Consider the following 19,914-nt stretch of genomic DNA (forward strand, 5'->3'; position numbering starts at 1 on the left):
TATTCCGTTTTTGGACTAAGACTGAAAACAGGAAAGGTTTGTGGACAGAAACCACATCCTACCTTGTTCAAAAAGCTGGGTGGATCATGCTTCAATCAGGCAACCTCCTCTGATAATGTCTGGCCCTGCTGAGCATTTCCATCTAAGTTTTCATAACTAACAATGAGGACATTGTGCTGATCTGAATGCAAGAAGGGAGAAGCTTTAGCATGTCATATAATCCTAACCACTGGTACTCAGGTAAAGTACAGTGTACCAGGACAGATCTCTTCACAAATAAAAAGAGGTAAATGATACTTCCAACAGCGTTAGTAGGTAAGGAAAAGTGGACATGGTCCGTGTATGGAGATTCAAATACCTGCATCTCTCCGCTGTTCCTTTTCTTCCACCAAAAAAAATCTCAATTGTTGGATTTCAACAGGAAGACCAGTATTGTATGTATTTTTATAAATATGGCAGAGGCAAAAACCCCACCTTACTGCAACCATATGATTGAGTAAACAAAACACACAATTGTTTCTGTAGAAAATAAAGGTAGTGGAGTCATTCTAACAGGCCGAAAGGGGTTGAGACAGAGTATTGCAAAGGTTGGAACCCCATCAGAGCAAAATGAATTAATGAATGATTATATTGTCACATGTATTTGGGAAAATATAGTGAAAAGTGTTGCCACAATCTGGCGCCATTTTGGATTACAAGAGGAATAAAAAGAAATTACTTAAATAGACCTCCATCGCCCATTCAATTGACAGAAAAATATAAAGGCTGACAAATAAGAATAATTGTTCACCTTTACAGTCATAGAGTCATCGAGACGTACAGCACAGAAACAGACCCTTCGGTCCAACTTGTCCATGCTGACTAGATATCCTAAGCTAATCTAGTTTCAGCACTTGGCACATATCCCTCGAAACGCTTCCTATTCATGTATCCATCCAGATGCCTTATAAATGCTGTAATTGTACCAGTCTCCACCACTTCCTCTGGCAGTTCATTCCATACATGCACCACCCTCTGTGTGAAAATGTTGCCCCTTAGGTCCCTTCTAAATCTCTGGGCTGACATGAGTCCCCGTTTCAGGTCCAGCCCAATGCCCCAGCAGTCCCCTGCTCCACTGCCACATCCTCAAGGACATCGCTGGGAGTCCCAATCCGGGTCCACCATACAGCCAAAGCTGGAACCACATCCTCACAGACATTGCTGGGAGTCCCACACCAGATCTACCGCAGGACCATGAGCCACTGCTGCAGCAGCCACATCACCGCCTTCACCACGAGTCCCACTCTAGCCCCTTCTGCGAGGACGCCTCTACTATCGTCGACAAGAAGATGAAGAGAAAGGAAGAAGATGAAAATGAAAGAGTGAGAAGGGTGTGGCTGACCTGGAGCGGACACGCCCAGGACCCCGAATGCTATCTACCAGGTTGGTGCTGCCATCTTGCTGCATTGGGTGACAAAATTGTTGATGTGGCAAAGTGCTTTATCAATTAAGCTAGCCGGCGTGACAAACTATTTCATGAAGCTTTCCCTCCAAAGCTCTGACCTGTATCTCTGTCAATGTAACTTGGTGGGATTCAGAACTGCTTCCCTATGTCCCACAGGTTATAACGAGGTTCTATTAGCCCCAAAGAGCAAAAGTTAATTTTTTACCAATCAAGTGGAATACTTCTCTACAAAATCATATTATGGCACAATTCCAATGAAATAAAACCTGTGGATTTGTAAGACTGAAAGCAGTTCAAACCAAGCATTCTTCACTCTTAAGAAAAAACCTTGAGGTATTAGCAAAGCATGACCCACATGGGATCCAACTTCAGTTTAAACACAAACAGTTTAAATATTTCTCGCTCCGATGCAATTTCCCCTTTTTTCCCTTCTCTCTTTCTGAGAATTCCTCTTCCCTGGGAATTCTCTAGCTGTGTAATTGTATCTGATTCCCTCTCAAAGGAAAACACAGAAAGTCTCCAAAAGCCAAATGCAATTTCCTTTTCAGAGCCCATAATTCACAGTTTTTTGTCAGGCAATAATCGCTATTCATAGGAAACAGTGCGTTTAAAACCCAAATATTTTCAATTCAAGCACGCGTGTCCCAGCTGGTGAGATTAAATGACACCATACCATACAGAGTTACTGCCATAAGCCATGTATTAGTCAGGCCCACCGCACAGTTGCCAAGCTTTAGAAATTAATTCAAGCCAGCTTATTGGTCAAGAGGGAATTGCGTACAACCCCTTATTTTCACCCCATTTAGAAAAACATCTTTGAGAGGTCGACCATTAAAACTTGGATGTCGAATCTTGTCAGGATAATATTTCCCAGAAAAATTGCATCATTTTTGCATTAGTGTAGAAATGCAAAGCTTTCACTGGGGGGGACAGTTAACTGGAATAATAAGCAGACACAAAAACATCTGAAAAGTTTTTAATATGTTCAGTGAATTACCTCAATATTTCATTTTGAGAATTCTGCATTCTGTGACTCACCTCTTGACTTCCCAAAACCTGTCTACTGACTGCAAGACACAATGTGATGGGGTATTCTCCACTTGGGTGCAGCTCCAACAAGACTCATCCAAGGTAAAGCAACGTGCTTTATCAGGATCCCAGTGACTTAGACAATCATTCCCCCCACAACCAGGGACACTGGTGATAATGTGTACCACGTATAAGAGGTACTGCGGTCATTTGTCAAAGTTTCTCCTCTTAGTAGCTTCTAAACCCACCACCTCTACCACCTAGAAGGACAAGGGCATCAGGTGAATGGGGAAACCAGCTCTCCACATTTCCCCTCCAAGCCATACATCAGCATGGACTATTATTGTTTCTTCAATGCAGCTGGGACCATGTTTAATAGCTCTGTGTGTGTACCTACACCACATGGATTGCAATGCTTTAAAAAGGTAGCTCATTATTAGGTTCTCAAGGACAACTAGGATTGACGATAAATTATGCTTTAGACAGTAATACTGCAAAAGATCAGCTTTTACGGTCTTTATCAGTACAAGACAATTAAGGATATATAGCAATACCTAACTAATTTCCATCAGTATTAACTCTGTCACTCTACATAATAAAAAGGTACCAAGACCATACAAGTTCTATTAACATGACAGCAGTTTTACTGACTGTCAAAGGCATATTTTTATAAAAACTTCCAAAGAATATAAAAACAAAAAGCAGTTAAAGCATGCAAATAAAACCTGTGTCCATTTTGGGTTTTCCGTGCCAACAACATATTCTTGCTTTTGCAAGGAACAAATGAATCTCTTAGGAGATACAGTGAAAAGTGTTCTGTCGTCACAATCTGGTACCATTTTGTGGCACAAAAGAGTGAAAAGAACGTCTTTAAATAGAGCTTATCTTCATCGGCTGAGGTCCCAAATATGGCTCCAGGACTTTTCCAAGGTCCATGGTCCTGGCCCATTGCCTCCAGGAATTCCTGCTTCTACATTATTGCAGTTGACTCCTCACCACCAATTCCAGGAGTCCACGCATCGGGCCTACGAAGCCAAGAGTTCAGTTCCCACTCTTGTCACCCTGTGACGCCTCCCTGTGACATCAGGAAGATGAAGTAAAGAGAAAAAGACGAAAAGGAGAGAGGAGTAAAAGAAAGGATGTGGGCCCTTTAAGACTGGGAGAGTTTGGGAATGTTCAAAATAACTGAAAATACTTCAAATGCTGAAATCTGAAATAATGAATTGACCCAGAGGAAAGAAAGAAAGAATTCAGACTGAATGCCTTTCACAAATTCAGGATTCTCCCAAAGAGCTCATAGCTAATTCAATATTTTTGAACTGTAGTTACTGTTATATCAAGGAGACATATGGTAGCTAATTCATACACAGCAAATTCCCAGAAACAGCAATATTATTAACAATCAGATCACTAGTTATAGCAATTTTGGATGAGTGCTAAGTAAGGTGTAGTAGAGGCTGAGGCAGAGTATTGCAAAGGTGCCAGGAACGTTTCCCTGCCAGAGGATCTGTTCCACTCAACTGAGAGGGATGGTAGGGCCTAGGCTGAATGTCTAAACTGAAAGACAGCAGTTCTGACAAAATCACATAACACCAGATTATAGTCCAACAGGTTTAATTGGAAGCACTAGCTGTCAGAGCGCTCCAAAAGGACCTTAAGCTGAAACTCTATTTAAGCTTTATTTTGCATAAGAGCTATTTTGGTAAAGCAGTTGAAGTCAACACAGGGGACAGCCACCGAGGAAGCTGGTTAAATGCTTGATTTGATTTATCTGGCCCTTTTAAATGCCTTCTAGAACCAAAAGAATAGCGCTTTAGCTAACGTCCTCAACTCATAGCGAACAGCTGTCTGGAAGCATACATGGCACTAATGTAAATTTCAAGAGTTACTTAAAGGGATATTCACCACTTAAAGGGATACTCAACAGGAAAATGATAGAATGCTTGGTAGCGCTGTATAAAGTTAACAATCTTTCCCTCAATGTCAGCAAAACTCAAGAGCTGATCATCGACTTCTGGAAGTAAGGAGGAGAGCATGCCCCTAACTATACCAATTGAGCTGCGGTGGAGATGGTTAAGACGTCAAGGTCCTAGGGGTGACCATCACCAACAATCTGTCCTGGTCCACCCATGCTGATGTGACTGTCAAGAAGGCACAACAACACCTCTGCTTCCTCAGGAGGCTAAGGAAATTCGACACATCCATAAGGGACTCTCACCAACTTTTATAGATGCACCATAATAAACATTCTATCTGGATGGATCATGGCTTGGTATGACAACTGCTCTGCCCAGGAGGGTAAGAAATGACAGAATGTTATGAACACAGCCCAGTCCATCACACAAGCCAACCTTCCATCCATTGACTCCATCTACACCTCTTATTAGCTCAGAAAGGCAGCCAACATCAAAGACCCCTCCCATCCTGGTTATACTAATTTCTTCTGTCAGGCAGAAGATACAAAAGCTTAAACACACGTACCAACAGCTTCTTCCCTGCTGTTATTACTCTGCTGAATGGACCTCTCAAATTTCAATACTAATGTTGATCTTGCTTTTTACACATCATCTCTGCAGTCGTAACTTTGTAATCCTCGGTCTGTTCTGCCACCCCATGATCGTTGTGTGGTCTGATCTGCCTATTCTGCACACAAAACAAAAAACGTTTCACTGTACCTAGGTACATGTGACAATTATAAATCAAATCAAGCATTTAATTTTCATTGCAGCTGGTGTTGTATAAAGGAACGTCTGAAATACATTGGGAGATTTTCTAGAGCACTTCATCAGGATTCCACCAAGACTTGAATAACATTTACTCGCAGATGATTTCACCTGTAAAAGGAACTGTGCTATTCAATCTTATTAGACAACTTATATGAGTGACCGGAGAAAGGGGTTGTTTGGTTGGGGTTTTGCTTAGAGTCCCTATTGTCTGGATGGGGGATGGGCTAGGCTGAACAGTACCAGGTGATACAGGCGCAGGGAACAGATGGACAAGGGAAGAGTATTGAGTACAGGAGTTGGGAGGTCATGTTGTGGCTCTACAGGACATTGGTTAGGCCACGTTTGGAATATTGCATGCAATTCTGGTCTCCTTCCTATCAGAAGGATGTTGGGAAACTTGAAAGGATTCAGAAAAGATTTACAAAGATGTTGCGAGAGTTGGAGGGTTTGAGCTATAGGGAGAGACTGAATCGGCTGGGGCTGTTTTCCCAGGAGCATGGAAGGCTGAAGGGTGACCTTATAGAGGTTTACAAAATTATGAGGGGCATGGATAGGATAAATAGGTAAGGTCTTTTCCCTGGGACAGGGGAATCCAGAATTAGAGGGCATAGGTTTAGGGTGAGAGGGGCAAGATATAAAAGGGACCTAAGGGGCAATGTTTCCACACAGAGGGAATGTATGGAATGAGCTGCCTGGGGAAGTGGTGGAGGCTGGTACAATTACAAGATTTAAAAGACATCTGGATGGGTATATGAATAGAAAGGATTTGGAGGGATATGGGCTGGTTGCTGGCAGGTGGGACTAGATTGGATTGGGATTGGATTAGGATCCCTGGTCGGCATGGAGGTGTTGGACCGAAGGGTCTGATTCCGTGCAGTACACCTCTATGACTCTATGACTCTAACTGAAACAGCTTATATTTCCTCACGGGAACAGGACATTCTTCAGTCTCTGGATGTCCTCTGTATTGTGCAGTCTCTCACTAGATCTCTGAACAATCCTGGACTGTGCTTTGTGTGACAGCTACACTTTCAGCAGGATAGGTGAGAAGAGCCCATGTATACTGCTGTTTCCATTCTCAATTACACTGAGGTTTTTTTTTATAGCTTTGCACAGCTGATTTTCAAAGGATTTTGTTGTATCCATACCTTTGGGATGGAAACTCTAGAGTTTAAGTTCCACCTCAGGATTCGATGGCTAAAAAGGTGTGTCATAACACATCCAAACAGACTGATACTTTTAAAAAAACTATTTGACAAAAACTGCGCTATCAGTGTTTAACTCAGCAAAGTGTCTGTTTAGCATCTCCTACAAATGATGATAATCAATGTTTAGGACCAAAAAGCATATGTTCAATGCAGACTTTCAAACAGTCTAGTCTTACTAACACTTCACCCAAATAACAACTATTTTCACATTTCTGCTCTCAGCTCTTTTCCTTACGTCTTTCGCTATAAAAGGGCCCCTATTTCATGTCTCATCTAAAAGACAGCACAGCATTCCCTTTGGAATGTCAGCCAAGATTATGTGATAAATTCCTGGAGTGAAGCTTGAATCCACAATTTTGTAACAAACATGACAAAAATGATACTGCTGAGTTGTAGTTGCCACCTACAAAAATGAAGATCTGTTTAATAAGGTTAAAGACGTTAAACATTGAAACAGACAGTTCCAAGATTAGTTATCGCATGTTTATTGCTTGAAAGAGCTTTCATGGCGCTACCTCTTTCATTACAGTTTTGAAAAAAAATTGTTTTTTCATATTAACACAATGAGTAAAACAGAAAACACACCATTAACCAAGGGACAGATCAAAGTAAAATAGACTGCTGCTTTCTGCATTTTTGTTAATGTTAAACATATGCCTGAAAGAACATCCAAAGTAGTAAATACATGAGAGAAGTTCAAAATAGCAGAATAGGAAATTTAGGGTAATAAAGCAAAGAAGCTGGTGACCTTCTCTGTTTTTGATTTTTTTGAAGTTTTACTATTCAGAACATCTTAGTATTTTAATACATTTTAAATGCCTTAGTTTTCTTCCTCTGTAATGTAGATGCAGCTAATAGAACAATGGGAATTCATCACAATGTCATCATAGAGCTCAGTTTTACTTTGCCACAACATCAATGTAACAGTGCAACTTAGAAGTGAGGTCCTGATCTCACTTTAAGTCCAGTTGTTGGAAGATCACTGTGGGGAACTCTTCCACTGTCCTGTCAGACAGAGTATATCACAGTATCTCAAACTGAATTCAAGAAGTACTCATGTGGTCTGTGGGATCGATTGGGTATTTTCTAAAGTTAAGCAGAGGTTTTTGTGTTTAGGCAGTGCAGCTAACCCCACTCATCGTCCCAAAATTGTTTAAAAAACTATTAGTCCAGAAATAGAACCATCTTTGCCGTGTCTGTAGGAGAGTCACAGTCCCTTAACTTAGATATCTTAATCATCGTCGAGTTAGTTAGTTCAGTTAACTGGATGGCCGGTGAGTTAGCAACTTTACCTTTAATCATTTTTACATTTAGATCCATAATACTGATCTCGATGAGGGGGAGGCGATGGCCTAGTGGTATTATCACTGGATTATTAATCCAAAGACCCAGGTAATGTTCTGGGGATTGGGGTTTGAATATCTGCTATGGCAGACAGTGAAATTTGACTCTAATTTTAAAAACTCTGGAATTAAAAGGCTAATGATGACCATGAATCCATTGGAAAAAAAAAACCCCTCTGGTTCACTAATGTCCTTCAGGGAAGAAAATCTGTCGTCCTCACTTGGTCTGGCCTATATGTTGCTTCAGACCCACAGTCAAGTGGCTGACTCTTACCTGACCCCCACCAGGCAATTAAGGATGGGCAACAGGTACTGTCTCAGCCAGTGACGTCCTAATCCCATGAATGAATTTTTAAAAACACCCTGTCTTCTGAATGATAGCAAAGATTATGGATGTATTGAGACTTGGTGAAGTAAAATTTGGAATGGAGATATAAGTTGACAACAAAGACAGTTTAAGTTATGACAATTTAAAAATGGCACACAATTGACTTTTTCATACTGTGAGTAGCAATTAGCTATTCCTATCAGGAAACACATTAGAGTGTTTTTCATTTGACAGTTAATAAGACATCAAATTTTCTTGGAGCAAATCAACTCGTTTTCAAGAATGTTAATCTGCACTTTTTGCCCATTGTTTCTGTGCAACCCTCTCGACATCCTATTAATTTTGAAACTTTAATTTGTATGTTTATATCTCTGAGTTGTCAAATGCAGATTATATCATGGCAATGATCCACATTATTGCATTATTACTGTACTTATCATGAAAGAGTCTCAAAGCTAAGCCACTTTTTTGAGATGGAATTGATATCAGAAATGTTTCGCCTGTTTAAGCAATTTTATCTGAGTCATTGGTTACAAAGTAGCTATGATCATTGCATGAGTGACATATCTTTAAATCTACATGCATTGAAAAACCTGTAAGTAACCTATAGCTCACCTTCTTTACGGCTAAATACATTTGCGTGTTAAGTCTTGAGGTGATGACCATACGCATTTCAGTTATGGCACGGAAACATTACCTTCATCTCTCCAATCGCTTCGACTGTGGAATTTACATTCATGAGGTAGGAAATGTTGAAGATGAAGGAAGAGCAGAAAAACTCTCAATCATGTTCTAAATGAAGAAAAAACAAGATACATTTTAATAAAGCAATCATGATTTGTTTTGTTCAGACAATTGTTGCAATTGGACTTACTTCATTTAATATGTGAATTGTGATAACTCACAAGGGCCAGCATCTAAAAAGCAGAATGGTGTGTTGCTTCCCTGGTGCCAGGATCAAGGATGTCTCAGAAAGGGTGCAGAACGTTCTCACGGGGGAGAGGGGCCAGCAGGAGGTCATTGTCCACATTGGAACCAACGACATAGGAAGGGAAAAGGTTGAGATTCTGAAGGGAGATTACAGAGAGTTAGGCAGAAATTTAAAGAGGAGGTCCTCAAGAGTAGTAATATCGGATTACTCCTGGTGCTACGAGCTAGTGAGGGCAGGAATAGGAGGATAGAGCAGATGAATGCATGGCTGAGGAGCTGGTGTATGGGAGAAGAATTCACATTTTTGGATCATTGGAAGCTGTTTTAGGGTAGAAGTGACCCGTATAAGAAGGACGGATTGCACCTAAATTGGAAGGGGACTAATATACTGGCAGGGAAATTTGCTAGAGCTGCTCGGGATGTTTTAAACTAGTAATGTGGGGGGTGGGGGGGGTTGGTGGTGGGGGGTGGGGGTGGGGGGGTGTAGGTGGGACCCAGATAGATAGTGAGGAAAGAGATCAATCTGAGACTGGTACAGTTGAGATCAGAAGCGAGTCAAACAGTCAGGGCAGGCAGGGACAAGGTAGGACTAATAAATTAAACTGCATTTATTTCAATCCAAGGGGCCTAACAGGGAAGGCAGATGAACTCAGGACATGGCTAGGAACATGGGACTGGGATATCATAGCAATTAAAGAAATATGGCTCAGGGATGGACAGGACTGGCAGCTTAATGTCCCAGGATACAAATGCTACAGGAAGGTTAGAAAGGGAGGCAAGAGAGGAGGGGAATTGATGTTTTTGATAAGGGATAGCATTAAAGCTGTGCTGAGGGAGGATATTCCAGGGAAGGTATTTGGATGGAACTGAGAAATAATAAAGAGCTGATCAACTTATTGGGATTGTATTATAGACCCCCTAATCGGCATGGACGGGTTGGACCGAAGGGTCTGTTTCCATGCTGTATATCTCTATGACTCTATGACCTGGAGATTTTCCAGTCTAGGCATGATAATTGTGAGGTAATTGTGAGAGACAGATCGATAATTGTGAGGTAAACCTACCACATGCCACTGATAACCAGCTAAAACAATACAAATCGCATCTACCTCTTCTCACCTTTCAAATGTACGAATATCAGTGAGTGTTTGACAAGGTTGGGAATGACTGTGTTTAAATTCCGTCTCAGGATTTGACGGCTAAGCAGGACAATGTTGGGAGTCATGATATGGAGGTACTGGCATTGGACTGGGGTGTACAAAGTTAAAAATTACACAACACCAGGTTATAGTCCAACAAGTTTATTTGGAAGTACAAGCTTTCGGAGCGCTGCTCCTTTGTCAGGTAGCTATTGGGGCAGGATTGTGGGACACAGAATTTATAGTAAAAGATCAAAATGTCACAGAGTGTCATATGACATGAGAAGTATTGCAGACAATGCATTAAAGATGTAAGGTTAGAGTATGTCTGCATCCCAACCTTGAGTCAGAGTGGTTCTATTTCCAAAGTAGGAACTATAAAATGTCACATGGACTGACTGCCTGCAGATTGTGTGCTTTTTGAACAAAATGGAATGCATCTGCAAATATAAATCTGCAAATGTAAGTTTACCCCATAGACTTGTGTGTGTGTGTGCGAGAATGTGTGAGGGTGTGTGGTGCGAGGGTGTGTGTGTGAATGATGTTAGTGTGTGTGTGCGTGAGAATGCGTGAGGGTGTGTGGTGTGAGTGTGTGAATGTGTGTGTGTGAGATGTTAATGTGTGTGTATGAGAATGTGTGAGGATGTGTGGTGCGAGTGTGTGTATGATGTTAGTGTATGTGTGTGTGTGAGAATGTGTGAGCGATGTTTGTGTGTGTGTGTGTGAGAGAGAATGTGTGAAGGTGTGTGGTGCGAGTGTGTGTGTGTGTTTGTGTGTGTGGGGGGGGGTGGGTGGTGGTGCCCGCGGGGCGAGAGAGAGTGAGAGTGTGTGTGAGTGTGTGACTCAAGATTGGGATGCAGACTCTCGCCTCACACCTTTAATGCATTGTCTGAGCTGAGATGTTACCTTTTTTAATATAAAACCTTAAGTTATCTCAGGACTGTGACTTGAATGAAGTTCTGGGATTTACATATTAATCACTGGAAACCCAAATCCCCATTCTAAATGATTAAAGACTTAACAGCAATCTAGGTTTGTTCAATACTTCACATCAGTTGTTTGACACTTTGATCTTTTCCCATAAATTCCTGACGAAACGTGGATTATCCTGCTCCTCAGATACTGCCTGACTTGCTGTGCTTTTCGACTATAAATTCTGTGTCCCACGATCCTGCCCCAATAGCTACCTGACAAAGGAACAGCGGTCTGAAAGCTTGTACTTCCAAATAAATCTGTTGGGCTATAACCTGGTGTTGTGTGATTTTAAACATTGGGAAAAGCTGAGTATCCTGTTGTGGCATTAAGAGTTTATTTTGTCCTGTGTTTTCTTTTTGAAGGGATGTTTTAAGGCAGGGGTAGTGAGCAGTGTACTCAGAGCCACTAAAGTAAGCGACGTGTGAGGTCATGGTTTTTGTTTTAAACGGAACAATAGAAGCAGTCTGAATGGGTGTGGTCAAGCTCTCACATAACCAAAATTTTTAGTTTGGGCTTTCAGCAGTTTCTGTTGAGGTCTTAAAGAATTGAAAGTTATGTTTCCCCTGTCTTGGTTACAAAGAAAAGCTGGAGGTTCCTTCCTGCTGCTGGAGTTGCATGTGAGACAACCTGTTTTCTCAATTTGTCTTTTGCCAAAGGCTGTGTTTATGGGATGTTATTCTATTGGAACAGTTAATTAGTAATAGTTATTGTATCTGCTATTCGGTTAAGTGTTCCAATAGAGTTAAGCTATTCCAATTCTTTCTTTCTTTTGGTTTGTCATATTTTAGCTGTAGTGGATGAATGAAGAGTGTTTTGCTTTAAATCTGATGGTATAATCAATCAGATTGCATCTGGAATGCAATGTCTTACATTTACATAGAAATGCAGGAAACTCGTGCAGGAGTAGGCCATTCAGCCCTTCGAGTCTGCACCATTATTCAATATGATCATGGCTGATCATGCAATCTCAGTATCCCATTCCCACTTTCTCTCCATACACCTTCATCCCTTTAGTTGCAAGGGCCATGAACCAATCTTAACAGTGTCCTGTGGGAGAGAATTCCACAGGTTCACAAACCTCTGAATAAAGAAATTCTTCCTTACCTCAGTCCTGAATCGACTTGAAAATATGTAGTAATTAGAGTCTCGACTATCTTCTGAATATTTTGAGGGGTTTTGGTCTGGTCCATAACACTGCCATACTGACAGCATAGCTCCACTCAAACACGAGATATTCTGTACTGTACTGGCTGAAGGAAAAACTAGGCGCTCATTCTATTCTCATCTTCCAGCACCTGGCCCAAAGCCTGGCAGATTACAGCACTCCAGATACAAATCTCAGTATTTTTTCAGTGAGTTGAGTGTTTCTGCTTCCACCACCAAACCAGGCAGTGAATTGCAGCCACCATATCCTCTGGGTGAAAGGTTTCTCCTCTAATCCTTCCATCAATCATCACTTTTCTGTCTGCCAACCAACCAATGATAACAGAGTTAATTTTCATGTTATCTGAAAATTTCCAAAGGCCTCCCAAAACTCTCGACAGCCTCAAGTCAGAGATGTGACGGAATGCTCACTGCTCACTTCGATAGAGCAACAGTAGACTGCCACTATCTAGAACAGATGGCTTGTTTCATTGGAGACTATAGATGCAATTTGTACTCCAACCCCCCAACTGACACACTGAGAATGCAAGACACTTAAAAGATGCATTACAGTAACTGATCAAAGTTGCTATGACACTTGAGACCTCTGCCTAATTGTCAGGAAGAATCAGTTCCACAGATTCACCACCCCCTCCCCGGCTGAAGAAATTCCTCCTCATCTCAGCTCTAAAGGGTCGTCCCTTCACTCTGAGGCTGTGCCCTCGGGTCTGAGTCCCTCCTACTGGAAGAAACATCTTCTCCACATCCACTCTATCCAGGCTTCTCAGTGTTCTGAGTTTCAGTACAGTACAAGTTTTGATGAGATTCCCCTCTCGTTCTTCTAAACTCCACTGAGTACAGACCCAGAGTCCTCAAACTCTCTTCATATGACATACACTTCATCCCCAGGATCATCCTTGTGAATTTCTATGAAAGTGATAGAGGGTTGTTGTTGGACTGAAGACCTGTGACCGGTGGTGGGTTCACTGCTTTTTGTTGCTTATATAAATGATTTGGATGTGATTATAGGAGGTATGGTTAATAAGTTTGTAGATGGCATCAAAATTGGAGGTGTAACGGACAGCCAAGAAAGTTATCTCAGAGTACAACGATCAGATGGGCTGATTTACCAAGGAATGGCAGGTACAGTTTAATCTAAATAAATGAGGTGTGGCATTTTGGAAATGCAAATCAGAGCAGGACTTATACACTCAATGGTAGGGTCCTGGAGAGTGTTGCTGAACAGAGACTGTAGAGTGCATGTTCATAGTTCCTTGAAAGTGGAATCGCAATTAGATAGGATAGTGAAGGCAGCATTTAGTACACTTGTCTGTATTGGTCAGGGCATTGAATATAGGAGTTGGGAGGTCATGTGCCACTGTGCAGCACATTGTTTAGGCCTTTTTTGGAATACCGTGTTCAATTATGGTCTCCCTCCTATCGGAAGGATGTTGTGAAATTTGAAATGGTTCAAAGAAGATTTACAAGGATGTTGCCAGGGTTGGAGGGTTTAAGCTATAGGGAGAGGCTGAACAGGCTGGGGCTGTTTTCCCTGGATCATTGGAGGCTAAAGGTTGACCTTACAGAGGTTTATAAAATCATGAGAGGCATGGATAGGGTAAATAGTCAAGGTCTTTTGCCCAGGGCAAGGGAGTCCAAAACTAGAGGGAATAGGTTTAGGTGAGAGGGGAAAGATTTCAAAGGGACCTAAGGGGCAACTTTTTCACGCAAAGGGTGGTGCATGTATGGAATGAGCTGCCAGAGGATGTGGTGGAGGCTGGTACAATTATAGCATTTGAAAGGTAACTGGATGGGTATATGAATAGGAAGGGTTTAGAGGGATATGGGCCAAACGCTGGCAAATGGGACTAGATAATTCAGGATATTTGGTTGGCATGGACGAATTGAGCTGAAAGGTCTGTTTCCTTGCTGTACATCTCTGTGACTCCGTGGCTCTAAGTGCATAACCTCACAGTTTCCCACATTGCATTCTGTCAGTCACATTTTTGCTCAATGTCCTAGCCTCTCCAAGTCCTTCTGCAGCCTCCCTGCTTCTTATCACTATCACTTCTTATCTTGTCCCTCTGCCTATCTTTGTGTCATCCGCAAACATAGCAACAATGCCCTCAGTTGCTTTGTCCAGATCATTAATGTATAAAGTGAATAGTGTGGTCCCAACATGGACCCCTGTGGAACTCCACTTGTCACTGGTTGCCATTCTGAAAAAAGTTTCCTTTATCCTACTCTCGGCCTTCTTCCAGTCAACCAGTCTTCTGTCCTTGCCAGTATCTTTCCGGTAACACTTTGGGCTCTTGTCTTACTTCGCAGCCTCCTCTTTGACACCTTGTCAAAGGCCTTCTCGAAATTCAAATAGATCATGTCCACTGGCTCCCCTTTGTCTAACTTGCTCATTACAAAGAATCCTAACAAATTTACCAGGCATGATCTTCCCTTGACAAAGCTGTGCTGACTGACCCTGATTTTACCATGCACTTCCAAGTCCTCCACAATCTCATCCCTAATAATAAGCTTTAAAACCTTACCAATGACCAAGGTCAGGCTAACTGGCCTACTGTTTTCCATCTTCTGCCTCCCTCCCTTCTTAAACAGGGGCTCAACCGTGTGAAATAATATTGTGTATGAACCTGTACATAGGCAGTCTATTTGGTAGGTGAGGGTTTTATGTTCAAGTTTAATCCCACCTTCAGTTTTTGTTTTGTTCACTTGCAGGATGAGGGTGTCTCTCGGCTAGTGCAGCATTTATTGTCTTACCCTAACTGCTCAATTGCATTTAAAAGTCAACCCCTTTGCTGTGGGTCTGAAGTCACTTGTAGGCCAGGCTAGACTGCTTAAGGACGGCAGTTTCTTTCCCTCAAGGACTTTGGTGAACAAGATGGGGCTACTTTCACTGGATAATCAATTTTCTCACCCTTCTTGCCCCAGGGATGTTGAAATGTCTTTTAACATGTTTACCTCGCTGTTGCCCCAAATGATAGTCAAAGACAAACCTGAAACGTTCTTGAAACAGTTCCAAGTTGACCACTTCACAGGTCCCGCATACAAAAAGAAAGACTTTCACTTATATGACCACCAGATGTCTCAACTCACTTGGCAGCCAATGGAATGGTGTTGTAATGCAGCAAACACAGCAAACGATTTTACACACGTTTCTGCCAAGTTGAAAAACAACATTTCTGCAAGCTTCCACAGTGAAGGAACTGTGGAGATTTTGGCATCTGAAATGCTGGCTTATGTTCAAATTGTTGAACACAGACACTACTGGAAAGAAACTAGGTCCTCATGTGCAGTTTTCATGGTGTTAACAAGTTCAACCAATCTTTGCCATTCACAACCACTTTGGGCAGCACGGTGGCTCAGTGGTTAGCAATGCTGCCTCACAGTGGCAGGGACCTGGGTTCGATTCCACCCTGGGTGACTGTCTGTGTGGAGACTGCATGGATTTCCTCCCACAGTCCAAAGATGTGTGCGTTAGCCTTGGGGAATGTAGGATTACAGGAACAGAGTAAGGGAGGGGGGGGGGGTGCGCAAGGTGAATCTTGGTGTATTCCTCTTCAGAAAGTTGTGGTGGAGTCGATGGGCTGAATGGCTTGCTGTAGGGGTTCTATAATTTCTAAAGACTTACATCAATGTTAGGCCAGGCAAAAGTGAGGACTGCTGATGAAGGGCTTTTGCCTGAAACGTCGATTTTCCTGCTCCTCAGATGCTGCCTGACATGCTGTGCTTTTCCAGCACCACTCTGATCTAGACTCAATGTTAGGCCAAGTAGATGATCTTGTAGGTATGAGAGTGATGCTTAAACAAGGATCTGATCTAAAATAAAGAACAGAAATATTCTAGAAGTGCAGAACCTAGCTACAGGACTGATTATCTAGGAATGGTTTTGCACACAGGCTGTCTGACTCCAGGACGTTATTTCAACAGCTTGACTGTTTTACGGAAATAAAGAGGAAGCCTTAAGGACAATGAGGCTGGTGAATGCTGGCAGCATATTGCCCAGGCAGCTGACTGAGTCTGGTAACATCAGTAATGTTATCTGGGAGTTGGGTTCAATTTATGGTAAAAGTAGTGAACTGACTTTTTTTCAAATTAAGCGGCTGTCTTTGTCCTGTGAAAGTAAAACTCCCTGAAGTTCAAAAGAACACAGATGTGGGAAGGAAATAGAGTACGTGTGGAGTTTAAGCACGCCAGAAAGAGTAACACTGAACTCTATCAGTAATATTGGAGACATTGAGGAGGGAGGGAGATCGGAAGGGTGTGGAGAAATCAGGACTACAGGGCCGGGGAGGAGGTGCAACCATAAAGGAAAGGGTGGAGTAACGTTATGGAAAGGTTTGTTGATGAAGATGAGGATTATAAATGTGATGGAGTGATGGTAGGAAGCTGATGTGTATCAGCAAAAGTAAGGATTTGGTGTAGGTCAGGAGCCAGAGCTGTTTAACTTTGCACAATTTTTTTATTCATGTCATGACAAGGGTTTTGGTGAAAATAGTGTTTCAAGGTGATAGATCTGACCTGGAAGTGCTTGACACTTCTGCAGCATTGATCTTGATGAACACAAACATCACACTAAAAATAATAATGCATAACTTAGATGAAAGCCTTCTGGCTTTTAGATCCTCAGTTTTGTTACATCCGAAAGATATTATTATCAGACGGAAACAAGTAACAAAAGTGCATACTTTGACAGAGAATCTCATTTCCTGTTTAATTACAAAAATGGAATCTCATGGCTAAACCTAGTTTCCTTTTTGGAATTTTGCCTAGAAAATAAATTTATTTTCTGGGACTTAGTTCCTATTTAATGGGAAGTAATATTTCCTTGTTTCTAAAAGAGGTCTGGGAAAGTAGGCTATCAGTTCATCTTCTGAAGCAACGACTTTCCACCTGAGGACACCTCAGGGCTAAGATTCAATTCATTGTAAGAATGCCACTTAGGCATACGAAGACATCAGGAATCATAAAGATTGACAAAGCATGGGGCTACAAGCCATACATACAGAAAATTTAAGGGTGGCACAGTGGCTCAGTTGTTAGCACTGCTGCCTCACAGCACCTAGGGTCCCAGGTTCAATTCCAGCCTCAGGTGACTGTCTGTGTGGTATTTGCACATTCTCGCTATGTCTGTGTGGGTTTCCTCCCACAGTCCAAAGATGTGCAGGTCAGGTGAATTAGCCAAGCTAAGTTGCCCATCATGATAGGTGCATTAGTCAGAAGGAAATGGCTCCGGGTGGGTTACTCTTTGGAGGGTCAGTTGGGCCGAAGGGCTTATTTCCACACTGTAGGGAATCTAATCTAATTTACAACACTGGGAGCAATACTTCCAATTGTTTCATCTCAGAATATCTACAATACTCACATCCTGCTCTAAATTGTCAGATATTGTAAGCATTTACAAGTCAGATTACTGTTCTTCTTCTGTCTCTGGGTCCCACTCCAGAGGGGTGTGGCTTTCATGGTGGCTGGATCATGCAATCCTGGCACCTCAGACTCTGCCAGGAGGGGAAGTGGTGGTGTTTGAGAAGGCGGGGGAGTGAAACATTTTCAGATATGCCCTTTCTTTATTCTGCTTGCATTTGACCTCCACGTGCTCCACCCGGTGACATTCAAAGTGTTTGGTGTCTTCATGGATGCTTCTTTTCTAGTGTTTGTGTATTCTAGGGCAAGCGATTCCCATGTTGGGGATGTTGCATTTATCTCAAGAGACTCTCAGGATGTCTTTGTAGTGTTTCCTCTGCCCCTCCCAATCATCACTTACCATTGTAGAGCTCAGAGTAAAGCACTTGTGGAGAGAAACTTTTATCAATACATGCTGCAATCAATGTCCAACTCAGCCAATTTATTCCCGGGATTAAGAGTTAGGCTGTGGGATCCAAGATGGCAGCAAGTCTGAGTCTAGAGTGCTCCTCCCAAGACCTAGGCAAAGTGGGCCACCCTCCTCCACCATACTCACCAAATCAACTAAAAATAGCTTTTATTTAATGTAATTAGTGATTTAGTACTAAATTTATACAGTTCAGTCTCCTGTAAAAATGACTAGGGGGAGAAGAGCCCGCGGTTCTCAGCAGGCAGGAGCCCCTCCCCCACCCTCCCCAGCTGCAGCAGAGGCGTCCACAGCCGCCCCGGGGGACTTACCTACGGTGGCGAGCCTCGCTGAAATAATCTCCAAACTCAATGCGAAGATCGATGCTTTCATTGAAGAGTCCCAAAGTCGATGGAATTCACTCTCGGCCACGCTACAAAAGCACGGCCGAGACATCGAAGAAATTGAATGTCGAGTCGGAGGGGCAGAGCTAAAGGCCGCCACCTCCGAGGCCATTGCAGAATCAGCCGTGGATCGAGTCCGGACTCTTGAGCAGCAAGTCCGGACCTTAGAGAACCACATTGACGACCTCGAGAATATTGGTTTGCTGGGCCTTCCCGAACGGGAAGAAGAAGGCCAGCTTGATCAGGCCAGGTAAGGGTAGAATGGGCCTACCGAGTCGCAATACGCGGGCCCGGCTTGAACCAGCATCCCCGCCCGGTCCTGTTCCAGCTGCAGAGCTATAAGGTGAGGCAGATGCTTTTGGAAGCCTCCAGAAATCTTGGGAAAGATCCACAAGCCATGACTCATAAAGGATCCAATATTATGTTATTTCAGGACTTTTCCCCAGCTTTGGCTCGAAAGAGGAAGGCGTTTGATGAAGCAAAGAAGCGTTTAAAGGATTTAAACATTCAATACTCCTTGCGCTATCCAGCTATACTACGCTTTAGCCATGAAGGGTCCGTGTTTAACTTCGGATCACTGGAGAAGCACAAGGAACTTTTGGACTCTCTTAGACAAACTATAAGAGTTGATTGATGTTGTTTTGCCCAACTCACTCCCCGGTCTACCCCCCTTTTTTTTTCCTTTCATTATCTTACTGTTTAATATTATCTCTCCGGGGTGGGAAGAAGGACTTATTTATTCATCCTTTACTTAGCGATTTCCTTATAGGCCAGGGGGTCTAGTTAATGTAGATGGGGGGAAGGTGGCTACCTTATCTTATTTTATCTTTGTCCTTGGGAGCGGGGTTGTTTTCCTCTGTTATTTTGTATTAATATATTTAATTATTATTTGCTGAGACTGTAATTTTATAGTCATATATGTTCAGTTATGGTATTAACATTACAAATATATCCAGGTGTTGGTGTGGGGGGTGGAATAGGGTACTCACTGTTAGTTCTAGTTCAGTAGTATACTTGAATTTTCTTTATCCTGGGTCAAGGGTGGAGCACTGGTTGGGAGAGGTAATGATGGGTTTTTTGGAAAGGAAGTGATGCCCTCTGGGAATAAGGGGGAAGATCTCCATTTAAATACGTTTTATACTTTTTAAAAACTATTTAGAAATGTTTTTTTTTATTATATTGATCTGAATGTACTAAAGAGCTTTTATTTTTGTGAATTTTATATGCTCTATACTTGGGGTGTTTTGGGTAAATACGGGTTTTGTTGTGATCTGATGTTAACACATTCCGAGCAGATATATCACTGCTCAATTTATGTGTTATCCGTTGGATTTTTTTTTCTCTTGAATAATGTAAGAATTTTAATGACACACTCTGGTTAGTTGTAAGTTAGATGAGTAGTTAGTTGAGTTTTGTCTTTTTAT

The 19,914-nt window shown here is 42.2% G+C and overlaps 1 long non-coding RNA gene across 1 annotated transcript; it reads right to left on the reverse strand.

Annotated features, from left to right (window-relative positions):
* Positions 1-3,478: 3,478 nt before the first annotated feature.
* Positions 3,479-12,342, reverse strand: LOC148136398 (uncharacterized). Its single transcript, XR_015754457.1, has 3 exons — positions 12,227-12,342; positions 8,694-8,870; positions 3,479-3,548 (listed from the first exon to the last, which is right to left on the reverse strand). It is a non-coding gene; the product is annotated as an uncharacterized LOC148136398 (long non-coding RNA).
* Between the last annotated feature and the right edge of the window lie 7,572 nt (positions 12,343-19,914).

This window comes from Chiloscyllium plagiosum, unplaced genomic scaffold (genome assembly GCF_037043375.1).
Source record: "Chiloscyllium plagiosum isolate Xiang-an unplaced genomic scaffold, Cpla_swu_hap1 HiC_scaffold_45, whole genome shotgun sequence".
Taxonomy (NCBI): Eukaryota; Metazoa; Chordata; class Chondrichthyes; order Orectolobiformes; family Hemiscylliidae; genus Chiloscyllium; species Chiloscyllium plagiosum.